This window comes from Notamacropus eugenii, chromosome 1, assembly GCF_028372415.1.
Source record: "Notamacropus eugenii isolate mMacEug1 chromosome 1, mMacEug1.pri_v2, whole genome shotgun sequence".
NCBI lineage: Eukaryota > Metazoa > Chordata > Mammalia > Diprotodontia > Macropodidae > Notamacropus > Notamacropus eugenii.
Genome location: NC_092872.1, coordinates 161,847,064 through 161,870,882, shown reverse-complemented (window position 1 = coordinate 161,870,882; position 23,819 = coordinate 161,847,064). Strand labels below are relative to the sequence as shown.

Genomic DNA, 23,819 nt, shown 5'->3' with positions numbered 1-23,819 from the left:
CCAAAAAGGCCTTTCGCAAGTGTGTAGTGGCCTCACTGTTAGCTCTTCAGATTCTTTCTCAATTTAAATGAGGAGGAAACTCTGGCAGGCAAATGATGATTTATGGATGGGAACTCCGCTAGACAGCTACAGTGCTCATATGCAAAGAGAAACACACCTGTTCAGGAATTTTAAAAGTCTATAACCATTTAACCAGCAATCAAGCAGCAATCAAGATTACCCAGTGGAGCCACTAAAAAAGTGCCAGGAGAGGGTTGCATTCTATTTCAGAAGTGTCAGAATGGATAATCAGGTGCAAGAGAAACAAGGAGTAGATGAATTACATTTAGAGCTGACTGCCTAGGTTTACCCATCAGGTCTTGGATGACTTTTTTTTTTTCAGAGCTGGTGATAGGAATGTCCTTTTCACTGAGCTGAAGAAAGTTCCCTATTTCTCCTAGTGACCTTTAATTAGAGAAGTTCAGTCTTTCCTGGGATATAGTATTAGAACTATAACTGAGGCAGGCCAATTAGGGATTTGTTGTTGAACTATAAAATTTATAGGGCTTAAAATTTAAAATAATTGTTTTGAAAGATTGCATAATTTTAAATGATATCACATTTAAATTTTGACAAATTCATAAACTTATTCAATAGCTAGAAAATTAGCAAGAATAATTAGTTTGACTAGGAAGCTAGTATAGGGCACAATGTTTTCATACTCTTACGTTGTCCTACAAGCCATGGGAACTCCTTAAGTATTAGCTGTCTCATCAATAGGCTCACGATGTCTGTCACAGGATCTCCTTAACATTCGTCAATACTACTTGACTCGGGTGCCCAAATGGATAGCTATAGCTCTATTTTATCATACTTTCCCCATCCCTCAGCAGTGCTTACTGCATGGTTCATGCCTCACGATGGTCCATACTAATACTAACTGGCCCCATTGCTAATCTTAGGAGTACCCAAGACTGGGGATGATTAGACACAACTATTTCACATTTTTTTGATGACATTTGAGTCACTTGTGGAAGTGTTAACAGCCTCTTTTATTTAATGAGAGTAATGATACTAATAGCTAACAGTGATTAATGATTTAAAGCTACATATTTTACATACACACCTATGATCTCCTTCTAATAATCCTATGAGGATGTTTTTCTTATCCTTTTTTTTTTTTTTTTTACAAATAGGAAAACTAAGAAAGAGACAAGTTAAATGATTTTTGCAGCATCCCACAGCTAGTAAACACCTAAAATAGGATTTCAGCCTAGGTCTTTCTGATGACAAATTTAGTTCTCTAACCCACCACCTGTACTGAAATTTGGTTGTAGGAACACCAGGCATTCAGATAAGATAGGAGTAGAAATAATTTTTTCAAGAAAACACATCATAGAATCTGTGTGTGTGTGTGTGTGTGTGTGTGTGTGTGTGTCTGTGCCTGCGTACAGGTGCATGAGTGAACCCATGACTTCTGTGTTATAAGGCAGCAGTACTTTTGAAAGTATCATCAAAGACTCCCTTAAAGAAATCACAAGGTCAAAATTATTTTCATAAAAATGTTTATTTCAAATATGATAAAATTGATTGACATAAGCCACATGAAAGAGTTTTAGGAAATCTTCAGTAAGTTTAAAAGTGTAAAATAATTCTGAGAACAAAAAATTGAGAACCACTGGTTGAAGCAACTTCCACCATTGTTGTTCAGCAACTGTTCTGAAATTTATAGACTTAAGAGTCACTTGGGACAGAAAAAGGTAAGGCATCTTTCTTCCCCAGGATCAGGCATCCTAGATGTATCAGAGATGGAATTTTTACCAAGCCTTTTTGCCTGCAGGACCAGCTCTCTATACAGGCAGGCAGCAAGAGGGAAGAGAGCTACCATTGTTGTCTTCAAAATGTCCTCAAAACTTGGAGGTCCCCCAGCACTTTGGGTGGACTTCCTCTTTTGAACTCTTGGGGGATATGAACGAGAATCACGTAGAGTGGACAGACAAGGATGACTTGTGATCCACATCTTTGGTGGGAATAACCATATTGGAATGAACACAAATTGATTGAAGTATTGGAATGTTTCCCTTCCAGGGAGAATGATCTTTGAACTGGAAAAAGAACAAAAACAACTTCCGATGTGCTGATACATAAGAAAGAAGGTAAAATGAATCCATGATCTCACTGCAGTGGACGGGTATATGTTGTGAAAAGTCAAATTTAAGTTTGTTGGAAGGCAGAACTTTTAACTCATTTAAGTCATCTAATGGCTGATTGATCAGACTTGGGAGGTTGTAGATTTCTCCTTCCTGGAGGTCTTCATGAGAAGGCTGTATGATCAGTCGCTTGGTATGTTGTCAAAGAGATCCTTTTTCAACTATAGGAGGGATTAGATGGTCTCTGACGTCCCTTAGACTTTGAGGTTCTGTGATTCTGTGATAGTAACTAGACTCAGCCTATTAACTTTCACAAACGTTTATCTGAGAGTTAAAACTAGGAGGGTAATTAGCCTCCATTGTCCTTATTGTTTTCATCAGGCTGTTCTCTGATTTCCGCAGAGAGAAGTCCAGGAGCCAAAGATGACAAAAGGACTGATCATTGCAACCAGTCTTAAAGACTTTAGGCTTCCTGTTTGAATGATTATTTTCCACAAAATCAGAGTCTCCTTCAGACAAATGTAATTATTTAAGGGGATGTTATCATCTGGCAGACCTAGGGTACATCTTACCATGTCATTAGGATACATCCATGCTTAGGGCCCCTGTCGTCATGAATAAGCATTTCTTCTTTCTCCTCTTTGTCCCCTTTATGGTAATTGTATCCTTACAGAATGAAAATGAGCAGGGATGTGTTTGGGAAAAGTTTTATTGGATCTACTAATGCTCTTTGAATGTCATTGGAATGGGGGACTGGGAAATGGCCCATTCTGGCTTTATATCAGTCTCTCCATGTTATCAAGGTACTTTCTGCCTATTTAGGTATCTGTGTACCATTATGTTCCTATGCGTCCTAGGTAGAATGTTAAGAAAAATGAAAAGTTTTGAATAATGAGGTTTAAAGTAGCCAGGTACTATTGGCCTGTGCAACAATTCTACAACATCCTGGTAAACAGTGGTACTTCTAGAGGGGTAAAGGAATGAGGGAATATGTTGGTGAGTGATATGATAGAGAGAGAATTGTGACAGATACTTAGAACTCTGCAGGACTGACAGGCAAAGACAGATTTAGATGCTGTTCATTGAATGGGAAGATTCCCCCCCCCCACCCCCAACTCAGACATTATCAGGGATACTTGGAAGGATAGTGAATGACTGTACTTCTAAATGGGGATATTTAGGAGTTTCAACAAATAGCCAAGCATGGCTAATATAGCATGTTTTTTGAAGTTCCAGGAAACAGCAGCAGCAACAATAGTGAGAGTGAGTTCTTGGTTTAGATCACAGGTCCTTAAGTGCAGTCTTTTGATGGAATCTCAGTCAAAAGACTACACTTAAAGACCTAGAAGGCCACATATGGCCTTAAGGTCACACATTCCCCAGCCCTAGATACAAGTTCCATGAGAATAGAAAGTGTTTCATTCTTTGGATTCCTATTGGCAGTACCTAACACAAAGCCTGGCATACAGTAAGCTCTTAACAAATACTTGTTTTAATTAATTGTATTTGACATGAAAGTGGAAGGTGAGTAGAAGAACAGGAATCAGCTGTAGTGGTGGGAATTTTGTAGCTGGCATGCCAGGAGAATGCAAGAGTTCATGGGTTGAAAGATCACATCTGGATATTTGAAGGGCAGCTCCTTTCCTTAATAAACTGTTTCCCTTATGGATTCTGTTCCATATGTCTCTTTCTTGTTGCCTTTAATTGGGTGATGTAGTATTCATGTTTTCTACTATTCAAACCAACTAGATGTTGATTTAACTTAATTTGTCTCGGTTCTCATCTATAAAATGGGCACAATAATAGCATCTACCTCCCAGGATTATTGTGAGGATCAAATGAAACGGTAACTGTAAAGGGCTTAACACAGTCCCTGGCACATAATAAATACTATATTAATGTTAGCTATTATTTATCATTATTATGATTAATTAGGTATTAACTCAGGAAGACCCAAGTTCAAATTCTGCCTCAGACCCTTACTGGCTTTGTGACCCTGGGCAAGTCAGTTAACTTCTATCTGCCTCAGTTTTCTCATTGGTGAAATGAGGAAAATAATAACGCCTACCTCCCAGGGTCATCGTCAAGACCAAATGAGATAATATTAGTAAAAGCACTTAGCACAGTTTCTGGCACATAGTGCTTTGCATGTAAATGCTGTCGTTCTTGGTTGGTTGTTCTAGTCATGTCTGACTCTTTGTGACCCCATTTGGGGTTTTCTTGGCAAAGATACTGGAATGGTTTGCCGTTACCTTCTCTAGTTCATTTTACAGATGAGGAAACTGAGACAAACAAGGCGAAGTGACTTGTTCAAGGTCACACAGCTGGTAAGTGTCTGAGGCTGGATTTGAACTCAGAAAGATGAATTTTCCTGACTCCAGGCGTGGTACACTATTCACTGTGCCACCTAGCTGCCCTCACATGAATGGTAGACATTATTATTAATTATTGACTTTCCCAGGTACTGAATCTTTTTCTCGTCGCTTCTGTCATGGTGGTGTTTAGTGTCTTTAGGAGCATCACTGCCTAGATCTACCCTTCTTCCTATAGTTTTTGGCCATGGCATTGGCTATCACATTTTATATTCAAGCTCAAGAATGTTTTCACATTTTTTCCCAATATTTTGGAAGAAAGTGTTCATTCATAATGATTTTATTAAGTTCCAGCTTTTTGCCTCCTCCATATCTCCTAAGATCTTCCAGGACTAACAATTTGCTCTGTCTGTGAATCTCCTAGACTCTCAACACAGTCCTTGGACCTCCTTATATAACCCGATAGGCTGTTGGCTCACATCCACTTTGCTGTTACAACCCTTGGGCCTTTTAGTGGTTCCGAAGTCAACTTCTTTTTATTTGTTGTGTATCCCTACTACAGTGTGAGCTCCTTGACAACAATAATTGTACCATTTTTTTTCTGTTTGTATCTCCAGAGCATAGCACAGTGCTAGGCACATAGGAAGGGCTTAAGAAGTGCTTTATCATTCATTCATTCCTGTTCTTTCTTTCGCTTTCAAGTTTTTGATTTCAGAAGTGCAACATGATTATTCTATGTTCACCTTTGCTGAATTTGAATAGATATGAGAGAAATCCACCTTTGCAATCAGACTAAATCAAGCAGTCCATCAAGGAAAGAGAGTACCTTTTTTTTTTGTCATATGAGCTGTGATTCCTCCTCTAAAATCATTCTCAATGCTTTATCTCAGCATGGAGATAAACTTAGGGTCTCAAGGCTATTTCAGTAGTACAAATTCCCAGAAGTCCTACCCAAGTGGGAAGGCCAGACCTTCAACTATATGTGTGTCACCTGAAGATCACAGTTCCTAATTCTGAGAGACCCTTTAAGATGAATTTTTCAGCAACACATGCCGTTATGAAACTATAGACGGTTTGTGATTTGCTTCAGTGGATGGATCCTGGCTGGGTTTGCTGACATACTCTTATAGTCCCATGTTCTAGGGAGGGGGAGCCTGGTGAATTGTTTGAACTAGGCAGGTCTGGGCTAGGATAGGCCAGTTTGATTGGGTGTTCACACCAAGTTTAACAGCAATATGGTGAGACTCTGGGTGCAGAGGCAGTCACCAGGTTGGTGAAGGGGGTATAAACCTGCCTAGGTCTGAAGTGGAATAGGTAAAAACTTACTTGAAAATTAGCAGTGGGCTGGTGCCCATGAGTTGTTGCTGCATTTCCAGCCTAAATGAGATAGGGAGAGTTAGTTTCAAAAAAAAGGCAACCTCCAGTCCCCTGAAAACAAGCAAAGCTCTCTACAGATCCTTCAGGTATCCAAGTATGAGACTGATGGAAACAATTCTGTATTATTCCCTTCTCTTTTGCTGCCAAAAACTGTGAATTGGCCGTCAATATTACCTTACAAATACACATAGAAATTCATATTCAAGACCTTCAAGAAATTGGATGTAGGGCTTAAAACAACTCCTGAACACATCGCTCTTATTTTTGCCCCTTTTGGAGAAAGATATCCTGGAAATCTAAATCTTTCTGTTTAGTCTTGGAGCACATATGGTGAAAGACACAATCTCTTAAAGGTAGAGAACTGGGAGATCAAAGATATGGAATGTCACATACATTGTCAGACAAGTTTACTGTGTTAGTTTTATTTTATTGTTTTTCTTTGTTCAAGGAAGTGTTATATTGTGGGATATATAGGAAAATGACTGTAGTATAAAAAATAAAAGGCATGTCTATGACTGGAAAAAAAGAAATTGATACTTAAGGTTCAATGAATCCTACTGTAGTTAATGGCAGACATGCATATATTCTGTAGGCTTAATTGTACATACATACATACATATATATTACATCCATATACACATAAACACATATACACGCATATATGAGAGGTGGGGGAGGGAGGGATACGAGAAGGCAAGGTGGGAGGGAGGGAGGAAAACATGGAGGGAGAGAGTGAGAGAATGAGAGAGCACATAATAGGAGAGTACTGATAAGAGAGGAGAGGGGAGAAATTGATGGTACAGACAATAGTGGAAATGGGGGACCAGATTTGAAGGTGTACATTTTTTACCAGCTGGTTGCATTTTTGGGGGTAGGATTGGATAGAAAATGGGATGTGCAAGGAATGGGAATGAATTGATTTGCCTGGCTACTTTAATTTATTTTCTTAACCATGAAAAAAAGGAGTTTTATAATGTATTTTTGAACTTTCAGCTTCATGTAATTTTAGATTATTTTTGTGAAAAAGGCTTTAGAAAGCTCAGCAAATTGGCTAACCTGCTATGATGTCATACTCTGTTAGCAAAACCCAGGAGAGAATGGCAAATGTACCTAAGGAATTGGATGCTGTTTTAAAACATTCAGTTCTTCTCTTTATTCCATTTGATTGCAGGACTAAGTCATCTCAGCCCTTACCCCCTGTGAATTTCAGCAACATTCTGCTCCTTTGTGGACATCTAAAATTGTTCAGACTTTGCCCTCACATTTTTATAATGCCACCAGGGCTTTCTATAATCACCTCACGGTGTACTGACTGTTTTATTTTATAGTTTAATTTACACATTTTTAAGCTAGACTCTCACCTGGCCCTTTCAACTCTCCACACTCAGATGTCTGCAAACAGTGAGAAAAATTCCGTAATGTTTATTTCTCAGGGCAGAAGGACAATTCCTGTAGTCTCAAGAGCATGTTTCGTTAGTTTCCTCAATGGAGATGTTTCCATTTCTATAGTATATCTATTAATAATTCTGCAGTTGGGAGAAAATAGTCTTTCCCTCCTCATCACGTAAATTTAATTTGCATATTTCCATTATTTTCCTATTAGCTGGTACTGTTCTGTAACAATGGAACAATATAAAATACTGGCACATAGGCAGCGAGGGGCCACTTGCACAGATTACATCTCTGTAATGAAGAAGCAAGAGGAGAGGGGTTAATAATAGGGTTTTCTAGCAATTCAGGGATGAAATCAGGATTTGATCTGATGCAACATGACTTGCTAGCAGCCTGGATAGAATATCAAATGATCCATATGAAATTCAAGCCTTGGTATAATCCTCCAATTATGTCCATTGTTCTTCCCCAAGCCTGAATGCCATGCATAATAGTATGCAAATTGGAATTTAGCTAACAGGTTTTTCTCTCAGTCTATTCACTTTAATTATGACCTCCATTTTCCTGTTTAATTTGTGTGTGAGACATCATGGTGTACTTAGAAATATGACAGTTATGGAAGAAAAATAAAGGTAACTCTGACATTTAGATTAAACACATTTTGAACCAATTAATTAGAAAAAGGGCATTTTTTTGGCTATAGTCATGCCTTCTACTTTGGTGATCTCTAGCTTCTGAGAAAACTCGTTTTCATGTATTTTAAAAACCAACTTTGGATTCTTCTTCCTTTCATGATATATATTGTCATTTTTATAAAGAAAATAACTAAGATGCAACCTAAATTAAGCAAAAAATGTATGATTAAATCAAATACATTAAGAAATGAAAGAATGATTTTTAGTCCCCATGGTTGTATAACCCTTGAGACATTAGTGATGACGATGATTGGGATGGCGATGAAGATGATTATGGTCTTCATTTAAATGGTCCCTCAAGGACTGCAGAATATTTTTCATACATTATCTCATTTGATGTTCCCAATACTGTGAGGTAGGAGTTCTTATTATCCATTCCATTTCAGGCTGGTCTTGTCTGGCCTCCTCCTGCTTTCACAGAAAGAAGAGACATAACATATTATCCGCTTCCCTCACTGATCCCCTTTCCTAAGATTATTATTTCCCTAAGAGGTCTCTACTCTGAGGTCAAAACTCTAGGGATGTTAATAACCTACCTGAACTTATTACTCATGATTAACACATTCCCACCTGGTCATAACTTCCCTATTCAGTGATTCCAAACCCCACTATCATCATTCAAACCCTATTCTCCATCACCCTCTGGCTACTCTGGCTAATCCTTTATTCCCGTTCATCTCACTCAACCTCCCCCCTCCTCCGCCAGGGTCTCATATTAAAGCTCTCTACCCTTTCTGTTGTACTTTCTAGAATGCCTGTTCCATAGGTCACAAGCTTGCTTTCATCTTAATTATTTTCCTTTCTCATTCCTTCCATCTTCTGGTTCTTAGATCTAGGTCCCTCCTGATGATACAGATTCTATTTTCTAGCACTGTGTACCCTTTCACTCATTCCCCTAACTCACTGGTCTGCATGGGGGAATTGGAACTTAGATTCTTCTCCTACCACCATCATTCAGGAACTTCTCCTCCTTCTAGATATGTGTGTGTGTGTGTGTGTGTGTGTGTGTGTGTGTGTGTGTGTTCATCCTTCGTGGCTGAAGAAGACCATGCCATCAGAGAAATAATGACATGACTTGCACTTGACTTTGTTCTGAGTGAGGGAGGGCTGTGCAGATCACCAGCCTCACTTCTCCCCCAGAGCCATTTGAATCTAGTGACCAGATATTCATCAGGATGACTGGAGATGACCCAGGATGAGGCAATTGGGGTTAAGTGACTTGCCCAAGGTCACACAACTAGTGTCAGGTGTCTGAGGTGAGATTTGAACTCAGGTCCTTTTGTCTCCTGCACTGGTGCTCTATCTACTGCACCATGTAGCTGCCCCTCCTTCTAGGTACACTCAATCCATATCTAATCTAATGATCTAATGAAAATTATAGTAATTGCTGTCTATTGACCTTCAAAATACTCCTCTTCTTTCTCCAGTGATTTCAGTCTGGCTCAGAGTCTGGTTCTCTCCTCTATGCCTCCTTCCCTCACACTAGGGGACTTCAATTTATTCAATAATATTCCCTCAAAAACTGTACCTTCCCAGTTCCTCAGTTTACTTATTTTACAACACCTACTCCTCTACCTCTCCTCAGCTACATTTATTTTATACCCTTGGTCTTGCCATCAACCATGAATCTACCACATCCATATTCATGAACTCAGAAATCTCCTAATCTGACCACAATCTGTCACCATTATACCTCTTCCTCTGCCTTGTATTCCTTAAATCTGTTCTTTATCCTTACCATGAACTTCAGTCCTCAGTTTTTTCTCTGCTATCATCTCTATACTATTTATTCTTCCCCCTTTCCTCATCTTGATTATTTGATGAACCAGTTCAACTGCATGATGTCCTCTTCTCCCTATTCCCTATCCTACTCTCTTATTCTGTTGGTAATTTTGAACTGCCAAATCTCAGCCTGAGATCAATTCCCTGCCTTCCCTTCTCCTCATGAGCTGCTGAACAAAGCTTGAGAAAATCATGATATTGTGATGACTGGGTCTACTACGAATGCAAGTTATATAAATTCAACTGAGCACTCATTGGAGCAAGGCAATTCTTTTACATCTCCTTAATTGATTTGCTATCCCATTAGCCATAGAAGCCTTTCCACACCTATTCATTCCTCCTCAATCTTCCCATGACTTTCCCTCCTTCCTCCCTCTCAGATAAGAACCTTGCTTCATATTTCACTGAAAAAAAAGAGGTCATTTTCAGGGAGTTCTCTCTTCCCTCTTCTTGATCTCACATTTCTTAGATGCCTTCTACCACTATCATTTCCTTCACCTCTATCTTACATGAAGAAATGACTCTTTTTGCCAAGACAAACTCTTCTACCTATTTCAGTCATCCCATTCCATCCTCTCTTGATTGCCTCCTATTGTCTGTACTCTCTCACTTAGCTACAATATCTTTCTAATGGCTACCTATTTATTGCCTACAAACATGCCCATGTCTCTCCTATCCCCCAAATACCCTCATTTAATATATTGCCACATATGTGTCCTTTATTTTGTGGCTAATCTCCTTGAGAAAGCCATCTATAATGGATGACTCCAAACCTTGTCATTCAACCAAAACTGCTCCCTCCAAAGTTAACAATGATTAGTTGACAAATGTAATGATCTTTCCTCAATCCTCATCTTTTCTGTTGTCTCTGCAGCCTTTGACACGTTTCGTAACCTTCCTCTCCTGGATACTCTCTCCTCTCTGGCACTGCTATCCTCTGCTTCTCCTATCTATCTTCTCTTTTTCAGTGTCTTTTGTGGGATCTTCATATAGGCTACTAGGTAATAATCATGAATGTTCCCTTTCTCCTGTCTTTGTCCTGGATCCTGTTCTATTTGTTATATCTACTATCATTTCTATGCTAATGATTCTTGGATTCGCTTGTTCAAGATTTGCTTACCTCTCTCCTAATATCCAGACTCACATATTTAACTATTTAATAGACATCTTGTACTGAATATCCCATAAATATCTTAAATTCAACATGTCTGAAATTCATCTTTCCCTCCAACATTTCTTCTCCTTCTAAACATACCCATTACTGTCAAGAGTACCTCCATCCTCTAAGTCACACAGGTTCACAATCTAGGAGTCATCCTCAATATTCTTAGTTTCTTTCACGTCTCTTCCTATCTAATCTGTTGCCAAGTGTTGTCAATTTTACCTTCCCAACATCTTTCATTTTAACCCCTGTCTCTCCCCGGACACTGCCACCACCTTGGTACAGGTCCTCATTATCTCATGTCTGGACTATTGCAATACCCTACTGCTAAAGTTCAGGTTTGGCCATATCGCCCCCTTTCAATAAATGCCACTGGCTCCCTGTTACCTTCTGATTAAACATAAAATTCTCAGTTTGGTGAACAAAGTCCTTTATAACCTGGCCGCTTCTATCTTTCCAGTTTTCTTATTCCTTACTTATTACCATGTATTCTGTGATCCACCTGGTTCCAGACTGTCCCCCATGCCTGGAATTCTCTCTGTCTTTTTCTATACCTCTTTCAAGTCTTGCAAAATTCTACCTCCTTCAAGAAGATTTTCCCAGTCCTCTTTAATTATATCTGCTCTATAACTCATACCCCCTAACCCTGGGGCCCTTCCTTTCCTCTCTTCCTCTCTCTGATTGGAGACAGTGAAAGGTAGACATCAGAGAGGAGGGTGTCCAGAGCAGCTGGTTGCTACTCAACCAGCTTCAATTCTATTCTCTCCCTTTGCTCTTCTTTTCAGTTTCTTTTTATGTATTTTCTTCCCCTATTAGATGGTGAACTCCTTGAGGGCAGGGAATATCTTGATTTTCTTTGTGTTCTTAGTGTTCAGTACGGAACCTGGCACACAATAGGCATTTAATATATGCTTCTTGACTCACTGTTGACTGTCTTACTCTTTTGTATATGAGGAAACTACCTCAAAGAGGTTAAGTAACTTGTCCAAGGCCTCAAAGCTAGATGAAGTTTGAGGTGAGATTTAAAACCAAGACTTCCTGACTCCAAAGCCAGCATTCAGTGGCATGAATATTACTTTGGGGGATCATGTCCACATACTTACAACACTCATTTACTGCCTAACTTGGTACTTTCCTTCCATGCATAGTGGCCCCAAAGTCCTGGTGAAAAGAATGCAATATTTGGAATCAGAGGATATAAAGCAAGCTCCAGTCGAGAGGGATGGAACACTACTAGGCATTATTACTAAAACAATCTATAAGAGAAACAGAATGATGTAGTGAAAAGAGGATTGGTCTTGAAGTCGGAAAGACCTGGCTCATGAAATCAAAGTGTTGGAACTAGAAGAGACCTGAGAGATCAACCCAAAGTCAATATTGTATTCAAGTCCTTCATTGGATCCTTAACAATTGTGTGACCATGGGCAAGTTACTTAGCTTCTCAGGGAACAATGAGAAGATGAAAACCAAATAAGTTTCCAGTATATATCAATGGAGGAAGTTTCCATGTTCCATGTTCCATATAACAATCCATTCCCAGATCTGGTTAAATAACAACAACGAATCATTCTAAACCTTCTAGTCCATTGGAGGGATGGTACCGAGTTCTTGACCAGATAAGGTGCAAATAAAGCTTTTTCACAAAGTGGTTTCCTTTTAGTCAGCTGATTCTCTTTTTATCTGGATTTCATTACGCTATGAAGAGAGTGGTAGAAAGCTCATCCTCTTCAAGACTTTTATATTTGATTGCTGTTCTACTATCTAGAAGCAGGTGCCCTTTCTCTCTGAGAAGAGAAAACTTTTAAAGACTCTGCTTCTATCCTTACTGGGTCATTGTTATTAAACCCAAACTCAACATAGAAGAAAATGCTTCTACCCTTTTCCTATACAGATACAATTATAAATGGCATTAACTTCTTAAAAATAAAGCAATAGGACCAAAAGTTTCTCTAACTAGACATCTGGATGAAAGCTCAGTAAGCCCTGCTTTATTCCCCAGATTAGGTCCCCCTGACATTTTATAATAACAGCTTAACTAGACATTGAACAGCTATAGTGGCTTAGTGAAGTCACCCATTGCTAAAATGTGAACAATCAGCATCTTTGTTTAGAGTGTTGTGTTCTATATTGTTTTCCCCCATGCCTACCATACATATCCATTAGAATGTAAGTTCTTTTTGAGTAGGGAGTATCTTACTTTTCTGTTTATATCTTTAGCACTTAGCATAGTGATTTGTACATAGCACTTAATAAATGCTCTTTCATTCTTTCATTCATTTATAGAATGAAACACAAGAGAATGAAAAAAAAACCACTTTTTAGGAGGGAATGCTGGATCATCCCCATTATCATCTTAGTACGACTTCATGACAGTTTAAAAATTTAAATGATTAACTCTCTTGGCAGCCTATTCAATAATCCATTCAGAGCCAATGCATGGGAAACTTTTGGGGTTTCAGATTGTTCTCAGTCATCAGGACTTTGGCCTGAAAGATTGCATAGTTAATTGGTGAGAAGTTCCAGAAAAAGCAGTGGATGAACCAGCCAAGGTTAAAGGAAAATAAGGTAACAGATCCCTTCTATAGAGTCACTTAATTATAGTTTTAGAAAAGTATCCTCTGAAGTTTCAGTTTGGCTCTAAATCTTCCTTCCCCTTTCCCAAAGGCTGGAAGGCAGAATTATTTTATAAATTGGCATTGATTGGCTATTTGGAAAGAACTTTTTGACCTTAATATTGCTTAATGGTGATGTCCAACACATTTATATAACTGAGTTGATTTTAGAATAGCAATGGAGCAGGAGATGGGGTTCAAATCCATATGTTTCATCTACTTGTTGGGTGACCATGGGCAAGTTATTAAACCTACCTAAGCCTGAGTGTCATCATCATGAATGAATGAAATGGGTTGAATGTTTACCACATACAAAACATTTTGCTTAGCATTAGTGATACAGATAGAAAAGTAAGATGCTCCTTGATCTCAGGGAGCTCACATTCCAACAGGTAGAGACGATACATATAGGAATGTGTTTGTTCAACTGCAAGGTAAATAAAAAGTTCCAATATTTCTTAGGGTGCAGTAGCAAAGCAGATAGTAATGCATTGTCCTTGTCATTTATACCAATAAACTTCTATAAAGTGGGAATGAAGGAGCTATCTCACATGGTTATCAAAAGCCACTTTCTAGATTTATTCTAAGAATAATGGCTTATAAACTGTCAAGGTGAGTTGTTATTATTAGGCTGGGAAGCCACGTAGGACATCTGGAAGGCACCTTAGTGATCTTTGGAAAATAGGATCCCAGGATCCAGAGTTGGAAAGAATCTCAGCCATCATCCTGCCCAAGTCCTCATGTTACAATAGAAGGTAGTAGATATTTTGGAAAAGCTTTTGGAAATCGGAGACTACTACAGTAGTAGGTTGCAGTGATTTGGGTTAAACTTGATCTGTTTTTAATATTGACTACAATTAGGGCAGATATTTATGATCCCTCATGCTAAAAGGTTATAAATTCTAGTTAAATCATCCCTCCTAGTGACAAGAGAGTATTTGATTTCTACCCTTAAAGAGATAACATGGATTGCCCAAGGTTGATACCACCTAATAAATTATCCAACAGATAAATTAGGACTCCAACAAAGAGAAAACCTTAACAGAGCAACTTCAAACGTGTCCTCCTATTTTCTTTAAAGATGCTCAATGAGTCAGAAATATGCCAGTTCATATTATTACCATACAGAAATAAAATAGTAGTGAGAGTAAAAAAAATACATTTTTTCTAACTAAAAATAAACAAACATCTTAAAGCTGTGAAATCCCTGCAGTTTCCAAGTCTTTTATAGATAATAATCACAAAAGTAAAATATTCAGTGTTAAGGAGATCAGTGCTTTAAATATGTTTAAACTATTTCCTCAAGGGTCTCAAAGTCTTCCTGAATGCTAAATAAGACCCCTTACACACTCTAGAGGTTTTGGAGATACTATCCTCACTTTACAGAAAAGGAGACCTGCCACTTACCACAAGGAATTAGCACATTCCTTATGTGAGAGCCTACCAGCGACTGACTAGCTTGGGAATAGACATTATGGACTTGACTTCCAAGTCTCTATGCAAGCTATTAGACTCTGCATATAAATTGAGCTGCTGGTGGGCTTTAGCAGCTTCTGATGAGGATACACTGGTTTTAGAACAGGTTGTGCTTAGGTAATTTGATGCACATCCTCTATAATGTTTATGCTAGTGGTGTCTCTAAGCATGGAAACCCTGCAGGCTATAGATTGGCAGTGTGCCAGAAACCTAGAGGCAACAACTAATTTGCATATATTTGTATAATTTGAGAATAAGAAATAAAAGTTCACAACCACAACATTTACTGTACTTGAATCATCTACTAGAGTTGATAAGAAATTACTTCTTGGCTGATTTTTACCAAGAATGGAATCCTGAAGTTGATCAACTTTAGCGAGCTTTACATTTAGAAGGAATTTTTAAATGAAATATAAAGTAGTAGAAATTATTTTTTTAAATTTGGAGTTGAGAGAAGTGTCTCAGTTATTTTCTACCTCTATGACCTTGGGCAAGTCATTTCACCTCTGTAGGTCTCAGTTTCTTCTTTTGTAAAATGAGGATATTATGATAGATGTCCTCTGAGTCTCTTCCAGTTCTAAATCTTTGGTCTGATGATCCCATGAACAGTATAGATATACAGTAAAGAGCAACTATGGCAGTCAAGGGATTGCTATATGTGGAGTTAAGTGAAAAGGATTTCATTGAAATGGGAAAGGTTAATACAAAAGAGATTAGGGAAATAACCTATGAAGGGAAACAGTGATTAATGGGGAAATTGTAACTTGTCTTAAGCAACTTCTGTATACCTAGACCACTATGCTTCCTATCTGCCTTTTGCTCTACCATGTTGGGTGGGCATCACAATGGGTCCACTCATACCCCTTTCCTCTAAGGACAACATATTGATAACTAATAATAAATACCAACTTTCCTTATTTTGCTTGAATCAGGAAAATTGTGGCAAGTTAAGTTTCTTAAGACTGTCCCTTTTTTTTGGTTGGAACTTATTGTTCTCAGAAGGTTCCACTGTTGTTTTCACTGACACACTCTACGGAGTAATAGACACACAATAGCTCCCCTAAGCAATCACTAGTGGGTAATTTCCTTTTATTGTTATTTAAAAGCCAACTTATTATCATATTCAATTTGGCTAAAAAAAAACTACAGCAATCATACCGTGAAAGGACAACTAAACAAACACTAGAGAGGCAACTAGTTGCTCTGTTTCTGCCAGTCATGGGGAAGAGGTTAGAGAAATTCATCTAAGTCCGGGATCAATTTCTTGACGATGATAGATGAGGAGGAAGGTACTGAACAGATGGAAAAGGGAATAATTAAAGAAGTCTAAGCATGTGATGGTGATTACACACACCTACAGGTGCTGATAGACATTTGTGAACCTTTCATTAGACATAGCCAACATGATCGTTCTGGAATAGATGGCGGGGAGGGGAATTCCTATGGTCCAAGAAGGAGAAATCATGAGTATGTGATTTGCAATGGTAAAATGAAAAAAATAGCACAACTATGGCTCAGTAAAATAGACAATTTATCCAGATTTTCATATATTTTGCACAGCACTTGAGCTTTTAAAAAACATTTCATAATTTAGGAAGAGGTATTTATGGGATAGAGAAAATTTGAAATATTTTCTCCCATAGAAATCCAGAATCCTTTTCTGTACATACAGGATAGTAATGGAAAGAGACCAGAATTATGATCATACAACCAAACACTGACAGTACTTAGTTGTTGAAGAAATAGTAGGAAAGTAAGACAAAGCATAGAAAAAAAATGGTATTAGTTCAAATAAATGATTTAAAGGGAGCAGGGAAAGTATCTGACCCTGCTCATGTGACTTCTGTATTCATGTACACAGACTCTTCCCAAAGTTGTTTCTGTGAATAATCTGCTTACTAGAGTCAGTCAGGAATGCTTCCTTCTTCTAACTCAGATATAAATTCTCTTTTAAAAGTTCTCCCAATTGAGTTTTAAAATAAACAATAAAATTCTAGAACATCTCCACGACTTTCCATTAACTTAACCTCCCCAAAACATAGCTTTAAAAAAACATTTTAATATAGTCCTCTCAGTGGGATTATCTCCCTCAAATTTCAAGTTTTGGGGTGGGGTAGAGAAATTTTACTAACATTTAATAATATTGTAAGGTTTAATTAATTAATGTTTTTGAAATGTTCCATTGAAAATTGTGGCTTTTGTTAAAATTACTTTTTCATTCCAGTCAAATGAGTTGAGTTCTTTGAAATTTTCCCAATGGACTGGAAAACTATTTTTTTTTTTATGGAAAAAGGCATGTTAAAGGAGATTTCATTGGGGATTATCATACCAGAGGACAGCTCTTGAAAAAATGGTTGATTTTTTAGTAGTGAAAAATATTAGTGTGTAGAGAAAATTGTAGTATGTGGAGGATAGCCAGGAGGAGGTTAGCACTTTTAAAAAGTGCTTTTACTTAGCTTAAATTGCTGACTTGAAAATTAAGCAAAGCTTTTTAACCTTGGGTAAATATCTGAGCTATCCCCTAGAGTGAATGAGAAATCCCCTTGCTTAATTCTTGAAGGAATACTACTTTTTTTTTTTTAACAAAAATGAATAATGGTCTTATAATTTGATAAACTCTTGGTTTTCCCATGATAACCACTTTGCAAAGTAATAATTTGGTATAGGCAATTGGGAAACATTCTGGAAAATATGGATTTTGCTCCCTTTCATTAGTAATGCATTTGTGATGTGAGGTATAAGGCATCTCAAGATGGTTCACGCAGACCAGATCCAATCTTGTCAACTAAACCCCAAAGACTCTTCTCTGTCTGTCTGTCTGTCTGTCTCTCTGTGGCTCATTATATTCACAGGAGGAATTCATTCTAAAAACAAAACAAAACAAAAACTCCAATTTAATCTACATCAGAGGTTCCTAAACTTATTTGGCCTATCATGCCCCTTTTTCAAAAACAAATTACTCAGTGCCCCCCTGAAAATCTATTTACTTTAAGCCTTTAACTTTTAAAAAAAATTTGTTAGTTAAAAATATAATTAAAAAAGATGCATCTTAAATTTAAAAATTTGTGGAAATTTTTGTTTTTTCTGCATTGAACTTTTGATGATGCAATATTACATCATTGCATCAAGTAACTACACAAGTCATCACACACACATATTCCTGCTGATGCATGCTGGACTTCCCAGCAATGCATGACACCTTCACCTGCCAGCACTTGCTTGGTAAGACCTGTTGGTGGACTTGAGCACTGATGAGGTATAACTTGCATTTTGTGTGTTTATTTGGAAAATAATGTAATCACCATGACTTTAACTCTGTTACACAGCAGATTGAACATGTACGAATGGTTTTTCAAAATTCTCTTCTCTTCTTTCATTATGTTTCCATCACCCCCTTATTTTTATTCAATACTCTCCAATTGCACCTGAGGCTACTACTGTCCCCCTGGATCATTCCAGTGCCTCCCATAGGGTAGTAATGCCCACTTTGGGAACCTGTGGTTCATTTGAAGAAACTTTGAGACTAGAGTCTAATGACCTTGGTTTAAATTCTGCCAGAGGTGTGTACTATCTATGTGACCTTGGGCAATTCATTAAGCCTCCTTTAGCTTTAATTTCTTTATCTGAAAATGAGAGGAATGGACTGGGTGATCTCTTAGGGCCCCTCAAATTCTTTCTATGAGATAGCATTTTGCAGATGGACACAGTGCCAATGGAAGGGGTCCAAGGATGTGGAAGAGCCCACCTGACTATCCACTACTAGACAGTACTGTAAGATACTGAAGTTATGAAAGTTCCTGGGTGGAGGGTTGCCCAACATGGCTGTCATTACTCTCTTAACTCCTCATTCTGTCTGTTTATGTTAATTTTAAATAAAATTTTATTATTGAACTGTTGATCCTTGGGGGCTTATGTAAAAGGAATTGGCTATTACCCTTGTGAAGGTTATAGAGTTGTCAAATACTGAAATTCTTAATCATCTAGGTAGTGCAATGAGCCAGAGAAATCCTCTAAAATTTATCCAAGCCCTTTACTTCAGGAAGAAATCTCTGACAAAAGGTATCTATCTATCTATCTATCTATCTATCTATCTATCTATCTATCTATCTACCTATCTATTTACATATCTATAGATATATATCTATAGAGATGTGTATCTGTAGATCTCTCTATATATACATATATACATATATATATATATATATATATGTATATATACATATATATATATATATATAGGGATAGATAGATAGATAGATATTTTACTGTTGATCCTTAATGGAGATAAGAAAGGTCAAGCCCTCTTTCTCACAGGGAGCTTTATATATGCTTTTTAGTTTTCCCGAATGATTCCAGCTTGATAACAATTTCCCTCCTCAGAAACCAAATAACATTTTGTTTAGATCTCTCTTTTGTATTTATTATAACATCTTGAATTAGTGTTCTTTATGCGCATTTATATTACACCTTGACTTTCACTACATTGTAAACTCTATGAGAACAGGGACCTTATTTTATATGTTGCTGTGTACCACAGCTCCTAGCACAGAGCTCTGTGCACAATAGATGCTTAATAAATGTTTCTTGAGTTGAATTAGGTTGGTATAGGCACAAGAATTGTTATGCCATAAGACACTGAAGGCAAAAGTTATATTTTAATTTCTACTGTAGATTTTGAGCATGAAAGGGTAGCTAGTAGTTTGAGTGTGGGATAGAACCTCTTTGTTATCTGGCACACTGCATTCTGAATTGTTGTATTTTTTTCTATATTATAATACCTAATTTCCTTTTTGCCTTTTTTTCCTTCTTATTGAAGCAATTCCCTTTCTTGATTCAATCCTCTTTCTCAATTCCTTATTTACATCTGCTCTTACCTCTCATCCATATTTAGTTTAAAATTCCACTAGTCTTCCTTTCTGTTTTCTGTCTTAGTGTGTCAGGTTGCTATTGATACTCTCCTCTTCCAAGGGAAGAGATCAGCCCACCGTGAATTCCTGAGTTTTGGGGAAAGAGAGCCAGCTGAATTATATACTACTACCATCAACATTTCTTTTCCATACTACAATCTCTTTCCCTTTTGCTAGGTTTGAATAGCAAAAGAGAATTCATTAGCCAAATGTATCTCTCTTGGCTATGGAACAAAGTTTCTGAATATTAGGGACTTAAAAACAGTATAGAATTGACTTTAATTCTGTTTCTTAGCATGACATTCAAGAACCTCTGATGACTTTTTATTTGTATTCCCCTCCTCCCCCTTTCCCCCTTTCATGCATTTAGCATTTTAACCAGTTGACTTACTTGCTATTCTCCAAACAGGCATTCACATTTTCATGCTTTTCTCATGTTGTTTATTCTTTCTGGAATGAAGTCTACCTCCTATTTATTTATTAAAATGCTCTTCATCCTGCCATGATCTATTGACCACCACCTTCTCTATGGAGACTTCCATGATTCCCTAGGAAGAAACACTCTTTTCTTTTGCTTTGTTCACATGGTACTGTGAGCACAGTATAATACTAAAGTACTCTAAACAAAGAGCAATATTTATATATTTATATTCTTCATAATATTCTACCTTTTATTATAGTTTTAGTATGTTTTCTTTGGCTTGAGATCATTTTCATCATTGTGATATTTTACAAAATACCTTCTACGTAGCCCGTTATTAGTATTTTCTGCTTATTATTAATTGGATTCCTGGGGGCAAAGAATTTATGGTGGTGGACTGGAGAGAGTCAACCACCATTGTTGCTGGACCAATTAGTTGAAATTAATTAGTTGGGATATCAAGCCAGGGTGGAGGAAGCCCCTGAATACTGATTTATGGATCAAATGTAAGGAGGAAAAGTTAAGGTAAGATCTTATTATATTACTTTTTAGGAGAATCTGAATCTATCTTTCTGCTTATATGTATAATACTACCTCTATATGTCTTGAATTGATGAACAATCTCAGTTCCTTGCTTTCTTTACATCTCTGGCATATGACTCTTCATCCTTAACCTTCTCTACTTACCTTCACCAAGTGTTCCTTTGAATTCTTATCATGGCGGAGGAGACCACGGTTCCTTAAAAAGGAACAAGCACAAGATCCGGCAGGTCCTACTGAGCTGGAAGGGGATTGCATAGGAGCTATGGAGATGAACTATTTTCTGAAGACCAACCAACTAAACATGGAGAAGCTGAACATTGAAAGGTTAGTCATCACCAGGTGATGAATGTTACGACCCCATTAACCCACTCACCTATACACTTTGGTGAGGAAGCACTTCAATCTTTGGCATAGAGCTTTTTGCAGTATCCTCTCAGATCTAGCAATGGACTCCAAAAGACCTGTGGGTATTCCCTCTTATAATGGAGAAAATCCTAAGAAGTTCATTTGCAATAACAACCATAAACAGGCAGATTGCAAATGTGACAAACCAACAAGGCTTATAAACTAGAATGGTCTTTAACATTCATTAAAAAAACAAACAAACAGCTTTGCATTCCAAATTCTCTCCCTCCCTCCTGCCCCTTCCCCATTCATTGAGAAGTCAGGCAACATGATATCAGTTATACATGTGAAGTCAGGCAAGGTGTATTTCTATATTACAAGCTGTAATTGTCAAAAGGATTTTGAATATGGTCTCTTTAAAATTTTTTGTTTTTGTGGAACCAGAAAAGAGTTGGCATCTATTGATTTGAGCTGGGCCTTTGTATGTAATCTCTTTGTTTTTAGTCTGTTTCCTGTGCTATAGCAATAGGTTCCAGACTATTTCAAATTCTAACCCATTTTTATCTGCAGCTTCTTCTAATGGCTCAGTAACCGTAGTAATAATTACATCAAAAAATATCAAGCACCGCTGCCAGTGGCCTTTTAAATCATCATTATAATTCATATGCTGAACAGAACTTAAAGCAAATTTTATCATTTGAGCAATAAAATGGGACATCATAAATATTTAACTTCTTCCTATAATTATCCATGCTGAACAAGATGACACGGTGCTTTAATAAGCTTACTGTAGAATTTGTGTTCATTTGTTCTTGGGCAAGAAAGAGAAAGTTACTGTTTGAGGATCATAAGCTTCACATATCTGGCTAACTTAAGCTGATGGGTTTAGGGCCAGTGAAGCTGTTGGTAATCCATGGGAAATGCCCCACAATCATGTATGATCATTCTAATCAAATATGAGTAAATGAATGTAATACATTTATACTCTTCTCTTTCCTTCTTCTGAGATCTTTTCAGGAAGAAAGTTTTTTTTTAAAAAAAAACCCACCATCCATTTTCTTTTCCCAGGGGTATTATTCTTTAATAATTGGCCCATGTTACATAGCAATTTTTCTGTGAACGCATAGGTTTGTTGTTGATATTTTAACAGCCCAAACAATTCAGTCTTACATGATTCTGATTCACCACTTTTATAGTAAAGGAAACTTTACTGCCTAGAAGATAAAATCATAGACTTAGAGCAGGTAAGGACATTAGAAACAATATCCTCAAACCTCCTAATTTTACCAAAGATGAAACTGAAAACTTTCAAGGGGATGTAACTAACCAGATGTCACATTGATTTGGTAGCAGAGCTGGGGATAAACACTAGGTGTCTAGACTCTCAGTCCAAGAATGTATTTCTATTATGCCATACTGCTTCAGTTCTGGTGTTATATTATGGCAAAAAGGATAACGAAGGAACAGTTCAAACACTTTGGGTAATAGATCTGATGAGAATAAACAAGAAAAAAGAACAGAAAAGGAAGGAAAGAAGAGGGAAAAGGCAAAGAAGAGACCCATATTAGGAATAATTTGTATTCTTAGAAGTACTGTACTTTGGGGGCACCAATTTTTGAGAAAAAAACTGAGCAGTCCCTATATAGTCTTCAAGGGGAGCTGATTTCAGATGAAGAGAAAGATCTTTGCAACAAAAGGCAATTAACAGAATAGTGATCCTTTAGGATCCAGGCCAGTTATTCATCTCAGTTTCTCATGAATTTAAGAAAGTACACACATATGTAGCCTGTCTGACAATAAAGGGATTATCCAACATCCCTCTATTTTGTGGTGTCAGAAGTGCAGTGTGACACCCATAATTCACACTGATTGGTGCCACCATGGAGCCAAAATATTTCTACCCTAAGCCTCCTCATTCATGTTCATCTTAGGAGCTGTTTCTCATCATAACTTAAAATGACTCAGTGGTACTAGTAATGACCACTCTGAAGGCTTCTGCTGAGTATTTAATTACTGCATGTTCCCTGCCTGGCTAGCAAGAAAACATATAATACCAAGTTTAATCATCCCTTTGGCAGGTAGTGCCTGAGCTTCCATGTTAATTAATCTTTAATGCCATTAATTGGCTGTCTGCACAATGACAAGAAAACGGGGTAAACATTGTTCACAAATCAATTTACTTCTCATTCCAACCAGTCTGTTGTCTTCAGAGTGGATAAAAAAATAATTACAGGCCTTTCACCAACTGGACTTCCAGTGTCCAGCTGATAAGACTGTTTAACCAGTAAAATATTCTGTCCATGTTTCTTGGCTGCAGATATGCTAATTGAGAATTTTTCACCTTCTTTGAAATGGACTCATTTGTTTGGTGTGGATCAGGTATAAGATAAGAAAGGCAATATCATAAGGTCTCTCTATTTCCTGCCTGTTGATTTCCTTTCTTATTGAATTTGCCCTTATGGTTTGTTTTGACATTCAAAAATCACTGAGAAATTGTTTCTGGACTTGGATATGATCCAGAAATATTATTTCCACAACCTCTTATCTGATGCAAGCTCCATGATATAAGTCTGATTAATTTCATATGCCATTGTGGTTCCTAGGTAGAAGTTAAGTTAGAACTAACATAGCCAGGATCTATTTAATTTTAGTAGGAGCCCTGCTAT

General features: G+C 37.4%; 1 long non-coding RNA gene across 1 annotated transcript; it reads right to left on the bottom strand.

The window, feature by feature from the left end:
- Positions 1–8,050: 8,050 nt before the first annotated feature.
- On the bottom strand, positions 8,051–12,013 carry LOC140524256 (uncharacterized). Its single transcript, XR_011973630.1, has 2 exons — positions 11,953–12,013; positions 8,051–8,313 (listed from the first exon to the last, which is right to left on the bottom strand). It is a non-coding gene; the product is annotated as an uncharacterized lncRNA (long non-coding RNA).
- Positions 12,014–23,819: the final 11,806 nt, after the last annotated feature.